Source organism: Gossypium raimondii, chromosome 4 (genome assembly GCF_025698545.1).
Source record: "Gossypium raimondii isolate GPD5lz chromosome 4, ASM2569854v1, whole genome shotgun sequence".
Classification (NCBI taxonomy): Eukaryota; Viridiplantae; Streptophyta; class Magnoliopsida; order Malvales; family Malvaceae; genus Gossypium; species Gossypium raimondii.
This window is the reverse complement of record NC_068568.1, coordinates 37,656,276-37,675,792: the sequence shown is the minus strand read 5'-3', so window position 1 is coordinate 37,675,792 and position 19,517 is coordinate 37,656,276. Positions and strand designations below refer to the sequence as shown.

General features: G+C 31.5%; 1 pseudogene; it reads right to left on the bottom strand.

Moving 5' to 3' along the window:
• Positions 1–270: 270 nt before the first annotated feature.
• LOC105779473 (ferritin-3, chloroplastic-like) lies at positions 271–2,656 on the bottom strand (annotated as a pseudogene).
• Positions 2,657–19,517: the final 16,861 nt, after the last annotated feature.

The following is a 19,517-nucleotide window of genomic DNA, read 5'->3' as shown; positions in this document are numbered from 1 at the left end:
CTAATCCTTCCTCATACGCAACTGACTCCCGGATCCGTTTTTCTAAAACTCGTAGACCAAAGCCGTTTTTTAGGTGATCCAATCACACCCTAATAAAGATTGGTGGCGACTCCCAATTTTAATTTTTTTAAAAGTCAACAACTTAAAATTTTTTGTTTTTCAAAAGATGGTTTCGACATTATTAATAATCAATAACCATTCTATTAGATTTATCACCTACTTTTATAACCATTCTTTCATAGCCTCCTTTGAGAGAAGTATAAAAAAGGGTTTCATTTGAAATTACTCCGACTCCATTTTATTAGATTGCAAGCATATAATGTGTCCTCACCTTAATAAAAAGAAGCCTCTACGTACCTATATTCTAAAGGTGCAGGAATTAAACAGCCATGACTAAAATGAATATTCATGGGGGTATGAAATCTCTTTATTAACATAACAGGGCTTAAAATGATCCCTCGTCGGAAAAAGTTTCTGCACATTTGGTTTCATGCAATACCTCCCTCGCGGAGAAGCATCTGATTGAAGTGCCAGACCCCTGAATATCCACCCACAAATGTAATACATTAGTTAAGGCATAAAAAAGATATAGATGAAATCATGGGTAGCATACGCTTTTCGAGAACACAAATTTAAATTCATACCATGTCCAGCGCCCACTCTTCTCAACTGAGACACATGTTCAGCTATTTTCTTGATGGCCTCCACCTAAACAAAGCAAGCAAGGAACAGTACTATGAGAAATTGGTTTCAGATGTAACTTAGGGGCATACCCGTGGAATGCAAACAATATTGTATTTTACCTGCATAGATAAGAACTCGCTTTCAACGAAATCTGCCAGCTGCGCATCATGGTTCCGCAAAGCTATCTGTTCGCCAAAGCTTGGAAGGTTAGTTTTAAAAACGGCTGTTTGCTAGATTGTAAATAGTAAAATGGCTGTTTAACATGATTATTTTATCATGGTGATTTCATAAAAACGAGAGGCAGGAAAGTCTTACTCTGTGCAGGTGCAAGAGCCTCGCATTTGCTATTTTCTCCATTGACAAGGCAAACTCCATAGCTAAACCAAGGGATTCAATGCAATCCACATAAAATGCCATCATCTAACGCTTATACTCGGCATTATCATGAATGCTGCATGACTAATTCAAAATTTTAAAAGTTCCATCGGACTTGGAAACTTCAAAATAGATTAATCTTGGAAGCAACATAGCAGCCATACAAATTCACAAAATATTTCCCTTACTGCAACATGTATCAAGTCTCATTGCTTTGTTCATGTAGATTTCTAAGCTCTAATAATTTCAACTCACCATGCAATGCATGTCCCTTCACGTCATGATCAAACTCCGAGAGGGGCAACGAGATTTCCATGCACTCTTCCACCTCTTTTGTTCTGATAACAGTAAACAAATGCAAACAAGGCAAACAATCACAGAGATGGCCGAAATTATATTAAACTGAAAACATAACGAAAAGGCAAAAGACAGCATAAATCAGAACCTGGTATCTCATCAATTTCTCAGCCTGCCCTCTGTCTCTTAAACTCAATTCATTGAAGAACCTGTTCAATAAAAAGCCTGAAATTAGCTCAACACACACACACACACACACACACAAATGGTATCAGAAATGTTCAGTGAAATCGAAAAAGAGAATTACTTGGCAAAACCCTCGAGCGCAACGTTGTCCCTGTCGAAGTAGGCAAACATAGCATGGTACCCATAGGAGATACTGTATTCAACACTGTCATCCCACCAAAATATTGTGAAAGGAATATAGAAAACCATCAGAACATAGGCATAAACAAGTAATTAACAAAGTAAAACGCAGCCAAACCAGCAACTCATCAATAAATCCATAGCCATCAGACATATGCCTAGATTCATGTTTACATTAAGCACAAATCTAAGAGATCCATTAATAATTTATTCTTTAAAACAACTAAAAAAGAATCTTGAGGATAATTCCTGTTTCCAAAAGAAATAAGGAAAAACATGAATAATCTATTTTTTTTCTCACACAAAAAGAACTGTCTTTTTGAAGAATCTTAAAGCTGACGCGATAAAAAAATGAAAATAAAACCCATTTTTTAATATAGATTTGACTTAAAGATCTACCAAAAAAAGAAAAAAGAAAAATAGAAACTCACTTGATATGTTGGTTGATAGCAGCTGCACACTCCTCACTAAACTTTTGACGAGCCAAAGAGACTTGAGGCAGAGTGGGGACAAGATTAAGCTCTTTCTTCACTTCCTCAAAGGGCTCAAAAACAACACCGGTTAGCGGCTTGTTCTCGGATCCCTTGCTTGCAAAAACTACAGCAGACCCAACTCCATTGCTTGGAGAAGAAAGCCGAAGAAATGAAGAAGAAGATTGAGCTGAAGGAACGGAGGAAAACAAGGGAAGACCCTGATGTTCCACCTGAGGATTTACCAAAGAAAAAGCTGGAGCAGCTGTCAACAACATAGCTGCAATGAAACAATATGAAACTTCTCTTGAAGAGGGTAACGAGAAAACAGAATTTATTAAACAGAGGAAGAAAAGATGGAAGAACTGAAGGGGTTTTGGGGGGTGTAGAGAAGGAGATCAAGATCTGGAGAGCAGAGTTATATAATCAATCAATCAGTACTATATTACATTATATTATTGAAATAAATCTCAATATTATGTGTCAATTTTGATTGAATATGTAATTTGTTGTAATTATATACTTAAAAGTTTTGATTGTGATTCAAATGGGTACATAAAGCTTTAGTTTTGATTCAATTATGGGTGTTTAAAGAAATAGATACATGATATTTGGATATGAAACATATAAATATAAAATGATATTATATCAATAATTATGTTACTAATTTATAAGAATTGATTCAAATAAAAAGTTAATGTATAAAAGTACACAAAATCAAAATTAATATATAAAATTGAATATTAAAGTAAAATTCTAGTATAGTTTTAAGATTTATCCTATTATTATATAAAAGTGTAAACCAAATATTTCTAAAATTAACTGTTATTTCTTTGAATATTTTAAAATTAAATATTTTAATCATAATTAATTTTATTTTTATTAAATTAAAATATTTTTATTGGATGTAAGATATGTGTTTTTCATGTTTTAGTTAATACTAATATATTTGAAATTTTAAAATTTAAAAATATAGTGATTTAGAATAATTCGCCAAATCAACAATTGCAAACATCATACATGATGAGTATTTGAATTTAACCAAACGGATTTAATTACAATTGTTAGGGTCATGATTAAAATTTTAAATTTTAAAAGTACAAGAACTAAAATTAATTAATTAAATAGTACAAAAATTAAAATTAATTAAATTAAAGTATATGAATTAAAATTTAACTTTTTTTTTCCTTTGTTTATTTGGTTTTAATGCGGATTGATGATGGGTATGGATTTGTTTGAGTTTTGCAGGGCTTTGGATTTTGAAATGGGCTATGAGTTTAAAAGAATTCAATATGATTAGAAATTATTTCAAGTCATTAAATATTTATGAGGCACTTCTAAATCGTAAAATAGTTGTTTGAAGTTCATTAACTTTAAACAAAGTCAAAGGTAATAGAAGTTTTATCAAAGTTTAAAACTTTAACAATTTAAAACCATTTAGAAATATTTTTCAAGTTATCAAATATGCTTAGGGTTAAGTATGAGCCTCGAAGGGCTCACAACGGCCAAAACAATGCATGGACCTTGTCTAGGTGACAAGGTATTGGTACCTAGCCCCTGTAATGTAGCATTTTAACTACTGAGTTGCTCCAATTCGATACCTATGGCAAGGGTATCGGACCTTAGGTCCCTGAAGCTGAAAAGTAATCCCCAAAATACTCTAAAACATGTCTAATAATCATTGTATCATTTCAATCATGAAACAAAACATTTAAACAAAATTTAAACTCATCTAAGCCCAAATACATAGCATAAACACATTCAAAAAATGGAAAGGCACAAACATTGATTTAAGAAAATTAAAAATCATTTAAACTTGCCATTCAACATTACATTTTCCACTTCAATCTAAGTCTTTATATACATGCCAATAAACAATTAAAAATGACATTTAAACACTTGAGATACAACCTTAAAAGCTTGATGGGTGATGCGATGCTCATAAGTTTACATCATTGTTTCTCGGTAAGTCATACCTACGCGTTTAAACAACTAACGCCTAAGCTCGATGAGCTCAGTAAGTAACTATGGATAAACCTATTTATCCTATTCTTTACTTGTGTTGAGCCATGTCATAAAATTTCGTTTAAGTCATAATTTTGGTGCCATTAATAGATTTGTTAAATTAATCCACTTATTGGGCTTAACTTACATTTTGATGGTCTATTAGCCAATTCACATTATGACTTTCTTATTTAATATTCTTATAAAAAGTTCATATTTTCTTAACATGTTCATGCATAATCCCTTTATGTTCATAATAAATTGTTTAGTGACTAAAATTTAGTCTTTCAAAACAGAATTGTCTACTTGAGTAGAAGTCATTAAACAATTTATTTCTCAATCCACAAAAATCAAAATCAAGATCCGTTTGATGTTTTAGAAACTAAACTCTTAATCCTTTCAACCATAAATGTTTTAGAATTTATTCTCTTGTACACACATGCCAACAAATTTTTAAATCCAGTACAAAGTGTTGGGAAATGTGCCCATATTATAGTAAACATGTAACTATTTTCTGTTTATTTAAATTATGAATAAATAAAGTTAATTTCACATTTCACTATTATGTCTTTTGTATTTATGTCTTTTATATTTTGCATGCATAGCAAAATTGTGACAAGCAAATATTAGCTCATTGATTGTCTGAAGTTCAAACTGAAGATAAGTGACATTGAAAAGAATGTGTACATTGCGAGAAAGACAACTTACTCTAGTAGATAATCTAAATGAGTCTGTAATCCCGTAAAAGAATCAGAGTAAGCATTTGATTCAAATACTGAGAAGGATTATTATGTTATCTATAATTGCAATTGGGGAGATGACTAGTCTTGGCTATCAGAGTAGTTGACTCCATGAGTAGAGACATAGATGTATTCATTGGTCGAATGATACATTGGACTGAATCGAAGATGAATTAATTCTGAACCTGTTTGTGAATTAATTCACTTGTTACGTTCATGGTGTGATTTACCTAAATCCTGAGTTAGTCACTGACCATGCGTATGCAACTCATGTGCTTTGATATAAGTGGAGGCTTATGCTCTAAAGATGATCAAGCCCATAGTCGGTATGTTGGGTACATGACTTGTGTATGGCATGGCTTTACTAGCAATAGTGGAATTCATAGTTCAATTAAATAGTTAATGATATCCTCTTATTGGCATTGTGTAGATTGATAAATATGTAACACGGCCACGGGTTGTTTGTTCTCGAACGAGCAATTTATCACAATCATTTGTTGATAGTGATCATATTAATAATTAAGAAGACACAATAGTGACAATGAGATAAAATATGATTGTATTGAGTGAACGGATTTAACTCAAAGGAATCAAAGATACATATGAGGGTAACACACAAATGATAAGGTCATTGGACAAAGCAGTTGGATGAATTACTTTCGTAAAGAGTATAAAATAAGGAGTTTTTAATCATGATACTTCTTGTGGACTGACTCTATGATTAAGTAATTGTGAATTATCAGAACAATACTTCTTGACATAATTGCTGTAACACCCCTAACCCGTATCCGTCATCGAATTAGGGTTAAGAGGCATTACTAATCAAAACAGAACTTAGAACAAACATTCAGTATAGTTCAATAATTTTAACGGTTACATATAAATTGCTAGGTCTAATATTAAACATGTAAAATTTTAAACTTCTCTTTAAAATTACAATCCAGTTAAAGCATAAGAATATAAGTAATTTTCAGATGACTATTAATTTCAGATACAATATATCAAAGTACGACTTTCCAAAACATTTATCTAGCTTTGTACATGCCATAATTAAAATTTAAACAGTTTAATACCGAGACAAGAGATAGAGTGATGATCTTCTTGACGATCCCCGAGCTTGAAGCTTGATCTTTAAGTATATAAAAGAAAGACATAAACAAACAAAGTAAGCTTTTATAGCTTAGTAAGTCTATTGCATAATGAAATATATATATATATATATATATATATATATATAGAAATAATATAACTTTTAATTTAATTTCTTGAGATTGCAATTAACACATATAATTAATTTTTATACATTTACGTACTCGCACCATTTTATTTATAGTCAAATATATGTACTGCCGAAATGCGTTTAATTGAATATATATATTTATACCAAACAACATTACAACCAAATGAATATAACCGAGCATATATGTATGTTATACACATATCATATCCAACTGTATGTATACTCATAATAAACTTATAACCAAATACAAATCTAATACATGTGACCAAATGCATTCATCTTCATCAAATAATTATAAATAGAGGTGTATACATTTCAAATGCATATGTAGATACTTATCAAATACATATACCGAATATTTATACGTATACATTTATCGACTGCATAAATCGAAAGAATGTATGTATATTTTTACAAATGCATAGACCGAATATGTACATATTCATTAAACACACTTAGCCGAAGGTATATATGCTCATCAATTAAAGATAACCAAAATCATATAACTGTACACTTAATCACATTCTTTAAACAGATTCACTGGCACTTAGCCTGCTAGACTTAAAGCCAAATTCAGTACACCGACACTTAGCCTACTAGACATATAGTCTGAAATGTTTCACCGGCATTAAGCCTGGTAGACGTAAAGTCTGATATTGTTTCACCGGCATTAAGCCTGCTAAATGTAAAGTCTGGAATTATTTCACCGGCATTAAGCCTGCTAGACGTAAAGTCTGATATTGTTTCACCGGCATTAAACCTGATAGGCACTGAGCCTAAAATCTCAATTCACAGAAGTTATATCTCATATTTGTATATATTATCCACATAAAAATTCAACTCAATAATTTATAAACTATATCTTTAATCCACATAGGTATATAAAGTTCAGACATCAAATTCAGCTCAATAACTTAATTATACATCCGAACATATATATATATATATATATATATATATATAACTTAATACATTAAAACCTACTACCTAATATCATGCATTCGGACACCTTATGATATTCCAAACTAATAATTTCATATCTTCAATTCCATTCAAGAATTTTTACATGAATATACATACATAATTGAACCTCCCTTATACATATATAAATTTCATACTTAAACTCATTACGAAATATATATATATATATATATATATATATGCATATTTGCATAATTGAACCTCATATAAACTTGTATAAATGGCATACACAATTCAATACAATGACATATACATGTATATTTGCATATTATAGATCCAATACAAAGTTTTATACCAATATAAACCTATGTTTATTTCCGAATCTTAAGTACACACACACACACACACACACACACACACACACACATATATATACCTTTTATTAAACCCATACTTTATACTTGTATGTACATGTATAAATTCAAAACTTGTACTTATAAAATATAAAACTTTTATACTCCAACTAAATTTGATAACATTTATAATTGTATATTCTTATATACCTTCATACTTTAACTAAATTCAAATGACCATATAAGTATATACCTATGATTCAACATGTAACAATAATGCATATAATTCACTCATACTTTTAATTATTTCAACCAACATATTCTAAATTATAATTCATCAAAATAAAGCACATATACATACCTATATACTGATTTTTTTGACATTAAATAGCTAATAGACTTACCTCGGACAGTGTAAAATCGAAACCGGACGATTAGTCGACGACTTTAACTTTTCCTCGATCTAACTCCGATTTCTTTGGTTCTTGATCTAAATATATTCAAAATGAGATAAATTAAATATTATCACATTCAATTTAGTCAAAAAACACATAAATGGGAAAATTACCATTTTACCCCTAATATTTACATTTTTTGCAATTTAGTCCCTATTACATAAAACACAAAATACACAAAATTTGCCCATACTATACAAGGGCCAAATGTCCCTAGTGCTCATACAAGTCCACAAATTTCATTTATTTCACATTTTAGTTCCTCAAAATTTTAATTTCACAATTTAGCCCTAATTACTCAATTTCACCAAAAATTCAAAGACAAAACACGTTAATCTTTCACATATCTTTCATATTTCATCATCAACTATCACAAAGCTCAAGCATTCATCAATGGAATATCACAAAATCAACACCAAATTCTAAAATTAAAGCATGGGTCTTGTAGTACACAAAGCAACGATCTCAAAAACGTAAAAATTTTCAAAAACTGAACAAAAACGAACCTTTAATTAAGCAAGGATATGGCTGAACTTTAGGAAGCCATAGTTGAGCTTCTTTTTGCTTAACATTCGGCTTGGAGAAGATGATAAAATCATCTTTTCTTAAGTTATTTTAACTAATATATATTTTAATTACTTAATGACTACTTTAACCTTAGTTTAATTAATTATAAAACATATAACTTAAGGGTAATTTAGACCATTGTAGCCCACTAACTATTAAATGGCCTAATTTCCATTTATAACCCTTATTTTTAAAAGACAACAACAATTGGGTGCTTTTAAATTTAACCCTTAAATTTTTATTTCACGCGATTAAGCCCCTTTTATCAAATTGTGCACTCAAACGATCAAATTTTTATACAAAATTTTTACACACAGTAATTCACATACTAAAAATATCAAATATAATTTTAAAATATTTTTTTGACTTGGATTTGTGGTCCCGAAACCACTTTGTCTGATTAGGGTCAAGATCGGGTTGTTACAACTGCAATCACTAGAGCCTAATTGTATATATCCGATTAGTCCTTCCACTAGCTCAACAAAAGTTCAATCGGACTGCATTTGAATCAGAAGAAAATTTTGCGACTTTGGGAATAATTTAATCGAGTCAATTTATTCGGCGTGGAATTAAATTAGATGGTCGTGAGAATTGTTCAACTAGAGACTTTGATTAAAGAATTTTCTTGAAAAATTAATTTGGAAAATCTAAGTGATTTTTGGAAAAAAATAATTTTGATCAAGTAAAATTAAATTAATCAAATAAATTAAAATTAATATGATATTTTTGGAAGTTAATTTTCAAGTCAAACAATTGGCCCAATGAGTAATTGAACTTGAATATTGGACCTAAGATCATAAATTGGGCCCATGAGACCAAAATCGAGACTAAGACCCAAAAACTGGTCGAACTGGGCCCAATATGTGAAACCGGGTCGACAGTCCAACCGGTGGCTAGGCCGGACTGGACCGGTCGGGTCGTCACTGACCTGGATTGAACTGGCAATAGTTGAACTGGCTCAGGGTGCCATAAGGGTTTCGCACCTGCATTATTGGACACGGCAGTGCCGGTGGTTGCGACGGCGGCGTCCCGGTGGCTGACGGCAGTTGGTCGTCGATGGTTGAGTAGTGGAAAAGTTACATTCTTACTGGAATTCCATTAGAGAATTTGATTTCAGATTAATTATTCCAAAATTAATATTATTTTAATAGTTTAATATTAAATTAAATTTAATACTTATCTAAATAGTATTTGATTAATTTAATATTAAAGTGATTATCTTAATATTAAGTTAAATTTAATAGTTATCTTGTAGATAAACATTCTATTATTTTAATAAGATTTAAATATTAGATTAAATTTAATATTAAAGTGATTAAGTTTAATCGTAGTTGAACTCTCTAAACTCTCTTTATATAAAAAGAGTCTTGGGTCATTATTTACACACATTTGAATTCAAGAGAAAGTTGTAGAGAGAAAATTCTCTAAAGAGATTATTCCAGAAAATTTCTAGGGATATTTTTTATTTACAATTTGACCCAAAAGTTTAGAGAAATTACAAAATTACCCTACTGGTAAATTTTGTGAAAATTTTTCTAATTTGAAGCAAGTCCACACTCGGCAGACGTGAGCTTGGGGATAACGAAGAAGACTACTCGGTCTAAGCACTCATCCTAGACAAATAAAAAATGTACAATCTTGATTAAGTGTTTATTACTTTAGATATCACAACCAATATCTTGTTTTAGAAAAAATTTAAAACTTTGGTTTTTCCCTAAATTTATTTTCCGCTGCGTTTTCCGAACCCATTTTTCCAACACAAAGCTGCTACTAAACAACTCTGACCTCTCTTCACTCAAATATATTTTAAGCTCAAAATATAATTCGGATGAATTCACCGTTTATTTAGTTAAAAACTAAACTTAATAAGTTGTTTATACGTATAAGGATTATCCTCTAATTCATTTTATACAATTCTTAATAATCTTTTCAAAGTTGAAATAAGGGACGTTGCCAACAATTTCAACCTCTCATCACTTAAATAGATTTATCTCTTATGTATAATTCAGATGCAACTTCCATTTTTCCCAATAGAAACTAGACTCCGTAAGATTTCAAACCATATATGAGTCAAATTCTAATTCAATCTATTTTATTTTTGGTGAATTTTCAAAGTCACATTACTATTGTTGTCCAAAATTGTTTTAGGGCAAATGTTGATAACCAAGTTATTCAAGTGACATATTAAATACATTCACCTCAAATTAATAACACAAATTCATTATTTTTCTAAATAATTTAATATAGGAAAAGCAATAGTATTCAAGGTTACTTACCTATGGATGCTTTAAAACACATAATCAACCTTCCTAAACTTGAATCCATGCTCAACTAAGCTTGAATGCACCATTCTTAGCATTCAACATTTTCAATACACCAAAAAAGTATATCAAAATATTAATACATAATATTTCTAAACTTTCTCATAACATCTAAGCTCAAATGCCATGTTAAGGAAGGTGGAAAATATCATTTCTTACCTTTATGAAGGTTTCTCTCACTAAAACCTTCATAAAACCTTGTTGAGAATGACATATTTGAAGAAGGATTCAAGCTCATGGAGTTTTTTTTGTTAAATTTTAGCAAAATTTCAAGGTGGGTGTTAAGATTTTTGAAGACATTTCAAAATAATAAAGCATGGTAGAGAGCCTCCACTGGGAGAGAGACCCATGGCTAAGAGGCCATAAATATTAATTAATCATAAATAGTGGTTTTAGGACGGAAAATTCGACGAGTGAGACCATAAATATTAATTAATCATAAATATTATTATTTAATATTTACGAGTCAAATATAATATTATATTGAATTGTGATTTGATAGTTTTTTGCCAATTGAACGAATATTTAAGTACAAGTGGTTTGTCCTTAAAGTCAAATAATTTTAGAAAATGACGTATCGGGACCTCATTTCAATAAATCGAGCTCATTACTATTTTTAATATTAACGCAGCTTACTATATTGATGTATTGAAGTTTGATTCAAAATTTTAATGTTTAACTAGTTAATTAAGGAAAAAAGACTAAATTGTAAAAGTCAAAAATTTAATCACTATTGAATTTTATTAGTTAAATGACTCAATTAATAAATCGCAAGGTTTTATGATATAATTTGACCATAATTGATTATAGTGGCAGTGTAATGCTTAATTAAGTGAATTTTACAATTAAAATGTTATTATTTTAATTGTTTAAGTAATTATAATAATAAAACAAAAAAATTATTGTTTAAGTAATTATAATAATAAAACAAAAAAATTATATTCTTTTCATCATTTTCGTGATCAAAACCATGGAAGGAAAAGCTTGACGCATTTGGTTCATTTTTCCCCTTGCATGTAAGTGTTTAATTAGTCAATTTTTCATAAATTTTATGTTTTTGAGATCGTTGTAGCTTACTTTATCTAGCCCAGTGACTAATTTGTGAAACTAAAAAATGTTGTGGATCTTTCCATTGATGAATTGGTGATGTTTTGAAGTTTGATGATATATTTATAAGCTTGATAGTTAAATAAGACTATTTTGTGTAAAGTGATTTTGGTTAATCTTAAAGTTTAAGGACTAAATTGCTAAAATAGTTAAGTTACAAGAAATATTTGTAAAAAAATGATTAATATGGGTTTTAAGGGAATTATAGAGAATTCAGCTAGCCTTGTTTAGGTTAAATTGTGATTGAATTGGAAGTTTCGGGTCTAGGGACTAAATTGAATAAAAGGTAAAACTTTAGGGTAAAAGTGTAAAATGATGATTAAGGATAAAAAAATTTGAATTTAAATGTTTTATGATATTTGAATTGGTTAATTGAATAAAAAAAATTATATTTAGCTCAAGAAACGAATTAGTTGGTTGATAATCGCGAGAAAAGAAAAGTCGTCTAGTAGTCTTGGTCGAGTGTTGATAGCTATCATACCTTGGTAAGTTTGTATTAGATTTTGTTATGTCTATTTGTGTTTTGAATTAAAGTTGTATATATGTGAATAGGTATATAAATATGCATATGTATACATGATTTACCCGGTTAAGTAAGGTAAGTTTTGAAAATGGAAACAAAGAATCGATTTGTAAAATATGGCAAAGGTATATGTATGAATTGAATTGTAACATTATATTGAATGCAAATGTTCTTACTAGATATGGTATAGTATTATGGAAATGTAAAGGATTATGTGATCTGTTGAATAGTTATGAAATGGAATAGTAGTGAATCGAAATGTAAAGTTTGAGCATGTAATGATCTTAGAAAGACAGTATAAGCCCGTGTGAACTTAATGGTATTTTGGTTGGTTTGGTATTTGATGGCATAGGTGTGCTTGAAACTTAATGCATTATTGGTTTTTTAAATTGGTACATACATGATAGGTTTGGTGAAATTTAATTGGTGATAAATTGGCTTTAGAAGACTTGGTATAAATGGTTGATATTACATATGTTAGTTGGAAATTATTGGATAACTGAATAAGGTTAATATGTTGATTATGTATTGTTTTGGATGGTTGTTGTTTATTTTGAAATGTGGTGTCAATGTGGGCATATTGGTTGGGCACATAGGTTGAATGTGAATTGGCATATTTTGGCATGTTTGGGTACACTTTGAATAGGTTAATGTGATGGTAAATGTATGGCTTGATGTCTAAGAAATTATAGGTGAATTGGCTTGTGTTTGAAGGTATTTTGGGCATACACGGTCTGTGACATAATCTGCCACACGTCCATGTGTCCCACATGATTTCATGACACGACTATGTAGCCTCTTAGATTTTTGGTGCAGGGTTGTCCACATGGTCACAGAGAGTTACACGACTTGGTTACACGGCCGTGTGACCCTAAATTACACGGGCATAGAGAGTTACATGGTTTGGCCACACGTCCATGTTCTTGAGCCACACGGGCTGAGCTTTGTCACATGGCCGGGTGACCCCTATTTTCACTGTTTACTTGGATTTTTGTAAAAGTTTCATTTTAGTCCTGAATTGTTCCTGATTTGTTTTAAAGGCTTCATATGCTCGATTTAAGCTCAAATATGATTGAATAGCATGTAAATAAATGTAATATAATTATGAAATGAATGATTTAGTTATTTTTGACTAAATAATGAATAATGTTAAAGTTTTACAGTTGTAATACCTTATAGCTCGGGTCAGATGATCGAACCGGGTATAGGTTGTTACATTTAGTGGTATCAAAGGTAGGTTTAGTCGATTCTAGGACTGAACGTAGCATGTATTGAGTCTAGAAATACATGCCACTTTATAACCTGTGATAGTGTGGTGACTCTGATGGTCACTAAACTAAGTATAAATACGACTAAGGCAAGCGCACCTATCGAATAATAGTATAGTTATGGTAAGTAGGGAATATTGTATCCACGAAGACTAAAAGTACTACTAATTACCAATTTTCTATTATTTGGCCGTCAAATTAGAGTGATTATCTTTATCTAAAATTACTAAACTAATTTAACTAAGAACGCAACAGAGAGTAAAATAGGAAAATAATCAAAGATACCAATGGGATAGACAATACCCAGGAAAGAATCCACCTAAACTTCACTTATTATTATGAATCTGAATTTAAATGATTTATTCACTTGTGTCTTGATCCGTATAAATCCCTAAATTATGTTAATATCTCTTTCAAGAGTAAGAACAACTGACTCTAGGTTGATTAATTAAAATATCTTTCTAATTAAAACTCCTATTGTCGCATTAACTCGATCTATGGATTCTCTTATTAGATTTGACTCTAATCCGGTAGATTTATGTCGTCCTATTTCTAGGATTGCATGCAACTCCACTCAATTATGCTAGATCTACTCTTAAACAGGGACTTTTGCTCCACTGAAATAAGCACATTAAACATGAATTAATATCCTGAAAATATTAAAACACGAAATAAGCATACATAATTGAGAACAAGAATCAAGTATTTGTCATTTAAATAAAAAATCAAATAATAAGATTCATCATAGGTTTCATCTTCCCTGGGTATCTAGAGAATTTAGTTCTGAATAGAAACATCTCAAAGTTAAGATAACAACAAGACATAAAGAAACTGAATAAAACTTCTAAAGAAATTAAATGGAGATCTTTAATCTTGAAAGAGATCCGCTTCGAGTTGATTCTGATGGCATTCTTCGAGTCTGTTCTTCAATCTTCTCTGTGTGTTCCCCTAGACCTTCTTCTAATTGATATTTATAGACTTTATAATGCTCAGAAAGCCTAAAAATTGGGTTTTTCGCGTGCTTGGGAAACAAGGTGTGATATCGACACGGACTGGGCGTGTCGCCAGCCCGTATGGATCCTGAAAACAGCTCTATTCGTCCAATTTTGGATAATTTTTTGCTCCTTTCACTCCCGAGTTCTCTCCTAAGTATAGAAACATGAAATTAAAGGATTAGGAGCATCAAATTCACTAATTTACATAATTAATCATCCAAAAATGCATTAAGAATGTGATTAAAATATGTTACTTTTATGGCTTATCAGACTCCTAATCAGTTTGACCTGTTTCCTTATAGGTCAAAGATGTTAAATGAATCCAATTGAAAAAATTTCGATGAAGCACGGAGTAATATTCCAGCCACCGATCAAGGGGATACTTATGATGTGCCCGAGTTTCAAGGGCCTAGAAAGGAGGCTCACAGTACCTTTTTCAGTATGATAATGATATGTTTAATGTGTATATGAGAGATAATTCCACGGCTCAACAACCTTTACCCCTCATCCTTAAAGCCCTATAAAACTGAATACTCATAGAATTTCTATTGATAAAATCTGAAAGTGTGGAGTTGAAGAGTTATGCAGTAAGGTGGGTGACGATACGACCATAGTTGAATATTGGTTAGAGCATACACAGAATTCTGGATGAAATGTTGTGTCCTTCAAAAGATTGTCTGAGATGTGCTGTGTCATTATTAAAAGAGGAAGCTTTTTTCTGGTGGTCAACTTTTATTGCTATTGTACCTAAAGAACGGGTTAACTAGGAATTCGTCAAAACTGAGTTTCAAAAGAAATACGTCAGGAGACGATATCTTGATAAGAAGAAAAAGGAATTCCTCAAGTTGAATCAGGGAAATAGATCATTTGTGGAGTACGAATGTGAGGTTGTTCAGCTTAGTAAATATGCCTGTGAAATCATATCTACTGAGGAAGAAATGTGCATCCATTTTGAAGATGGCTTAAACAACGAGATCAAGCTGTTGGTTGGTGCGATGAAAATTAGAGAGTTTGTAGTTGTTTCTGACCGAGCTTAGAAAATAGAGGAAGTTTACAAACATAAGAAACAGAATGAAAAGAAAGCTCGTGACTATAATAAACGTAACTCGACTAGAACAATTTCTACTCTTCTATAGAAGAAGATGAAAGAATCGAATAGTTACTTTCCAATGCCATCAAGGTGTTTGGGTAGAAATCGATCAAAACAGAACAATATGAGATCACCGATACCTTTAGTAGCCAGCACAGGTAGCATCCGAAATATAAATAAACCTGGATGCATCCATTTTGGTCAGAATCACTTTGGTGAGTGTAGGATGAAAGACAGATCCTACTTTTTTTGTGGATCTCCTGATCATTTCAAGAAAGATTGCTCAAATCAAACTAAGTTAAATAGAGATAAAAAATCACAACTTGTTATTACTTCTACTAGAGGCAGACAACTAGGAAATAGTGGCATCGTTGGAGTCAGTAGAAACAGAACAAAAGATACAACAGTTAGATCTGAAGCTCGAGCTCCTACTAGATCTTACACAATACATGCGAGTGGGGAGGCCTCAGCCCCTGATGTTATTGTTGGTATCTTTTCTATCTTTGATGTTACAGTATATGCATTAATTGACTCTGGTCGACACATTTTGTAACAACCCTAGCCCGTATCTGTTGCTGGATTAGGACTACAAAGCATTACCGAAGCATAAAGTCATACATCAAATAATTTAATTCATTGTTAAATTACAAGATAAAACATAACAACATCAATCAAAAACATAGATACGGTCCTTTATTCGATCCCTTCAGGACCAAAACAGACATTGGAAACTATTCGAGACTAAATCAAAAACATATGAAATTTTTCGGAAAAAGTTAAAATTTTCAAACTGTAGGGGTCACACGGCTGTGTGGCCAGGCCGTGTGACTCACAAGGCCAAGAGACATGCCCTTGTCTTAGGCTGTGTGGGCATTCGAAATAGGGACACACGACTGTGTCTCAACTCATGTCCGCACCCGTGTAACTCTCTAACTTGGGCCACACGGCCAAGCCACAAGCTCGTGAGCTACGCCGTGTACCCTTCAAAATAACTCCACACACCCGTGTGTCAGGTCGTGTGCTAGAACATGTAATAGTCTGACTTCCAATCCTTTGAAAGCTACAGGAGACACATGCCCATGTCTCTACCCATGTGGACGAAAAATAGGCCATTTCCAAGCCATTTTTCTCACCTAAACTCACAACTTATGCATAAGCCAATCGCACTTAAAATCAAGCATTCAAAACTCACTTTTCATATGCATATCCAAACTTAATTAACCTAGGATCTAACCATTCAACCAATATGCCAAAATGACACCTCAATTTCAACAATCAAACTTACTTATCGCTTAACCATTTCATTCACTAAAATCACCAATTGAACAATTTGCTAGCCACATTTAATCATATGTTCCTGTACCAAAAATGCATACACACCCAATACCAATTAACCATTTTCACAACTAAAATGTACCATACCAATTTGACTAAAAGATTAGCGCTTCCAAATGATCAAAACTAAACATTTTCAACATTATGCCACATTCATTCCACACCAACCATTAATTTCTACTATATCATTTCCATTAACATTTCCTAGCCATCAGCTTAACCAACACAACATTAAATTAACAACCATACAAAATACCATAAAATCTTAATATCATACAAACTAATTCATCAACTAAAATAACATATATACAAGCCACACATAATGGCTAAATTCATTAAGCAAAACACCTATATATGCTAGTATAACCATGACTCAAAATCTTCAAAATATACCGTTATAACCGATGGATAGTGTAATGAATCTCCGACAAGCTTTCAAACCGCACGAACCTCCGATTAACTAGAATCATAAGAGGAAATCACACAAGTAAGCATAAAATGCTTAGTAAGTTCGTAAATCATTAACATTACGTACCATTTCATTATAAAGGTTTAAAAATACCTAGTGAACATATCTAACATTGCTTGGCATAAGCCTAAGCACCAATAAAAATTCTCAAGTATAATTAGCATATCAATCAACCAAACTCATTATACAACAAAGAGCTTCATTAAGCTTTCTATGTAAACATTCATTCTATTATAAACATACTAAAAATCTTTAATCAATATCTTATCTTACCTTTCCCATTCTTTCATGACATTATAAGTAGATGCATATACTGATCCTTCACTTCTTGTATACCCGTTGAACCACTAGAATAATATTAGATACGCAAGAATCTCACACATTAAATGCCCACATGTGGTCGAACCACTACTAACTCATATCTCATATCAATGCTCTCTCTAGAGCCATAAATGGGTCTACTCACACAAGCTGTCAGTTAAGAGGTAGCTACACGGTGCTGCTCACACAAGCTGACAAGTAACCGCAACACATGCCGGAAACTCAGCCACCGGTAGAACGTGTGAGACCAACACCCAAAACACAATAACCCCTAATGACATGTCATTTATATCCTATATATTCTTAAGGTTCCAACGGGATCCGAAAGTCGTCGAAACTTCGTTGGATAATTCTGTAGAGTCAAAATATTAAGAATATAACATAAAAGCATTTAAATCAAACATAGTTTAATGCTAATTAATTATACAAACTTACCTCAAACACGTACAGAGAAAAACAATCGATTAATCCAATTCTTTTTCTTTTCCCCGATCTGTACGTTGCTTTCCTTGATCTATATAATCAAAATTAACTCATTCAAAATCCATTCTATTCAATTTAATCCAAAAATCATGTTTTGTCAAAATTATACTTTTGCCCCTTAAATTTTGAATTCAATATGATTTAGTCCCTAGTTCATAAAAATACAAATTCATGCAATTTAATACAATCCCACTATAGCCGAATATCACTAATTTCCTTAGCAATCCCTAAATTTCTTCTATTTTTCAATTTAACCCCTAATTGAAAAATTCATCAAAATTTCCTTTAGTAAAGTTGTTCAACTATCATCAAGCATTCATTTTCATCCATCAAACATAAAAAACAACTAATATATGTTCATCGTAACACCCTATACTCTTAAAAATTTTGGAAATTAGTCCCCGGGCTAGGTAGATTAAGCTACAACTCCAAAAACATAGAAATCATTAAAAACGGGATGAAAAATACTCACATGCATGGGAACTAAGGATGACCAAATCCTTGGATGGTCTTTAATGGCTTCCCAGGCTAATTTTTGGTTGAAAAAATGAAGGAGAAAGATGATGTCTTTCTTTTTTTCTTAATTTAATTTTAGTTTATTTCACTAATTACAAGAATAACCTAACTTATAATCCTTTATAATGCTTAATTAATGTCCATCTTTGTCCACTAAAAGTAATTATGGTCTAATTACCATTTAAGGCCATTCATATTTTAATTTCATAACAAATTGACACCTTTTTCTGATAGAACCTAAGTTTTGCACCTTTGCGATTTAGTCCTTTTTATCAAATTAAGCATACAAACGATAAAGTTTCTTCACAAAATTTTTAGATGATGCTACTATCATGTTGCAGACCATAAAATAATAATAAAATGAATTTTAAGACATCGAATTTGTGGTCCCAAAACCACTGTTCCGATTTCATTGAAAACGAGTTGTTACACATTTATATATATCCACTACGTTAGTAACAGAAAAAAGGTTACTGATCGAGTTGATTGATTATGTTATCAAAGTAATGGATCTTTAAGTCAAAGTGTCATAGTTGAGTTAGTTTGCAAATAGTGTCCACTGAGAATTTAGGGTTACGACTTTCCTGTTGAATTGATGTTACTGTTATATACTAAAA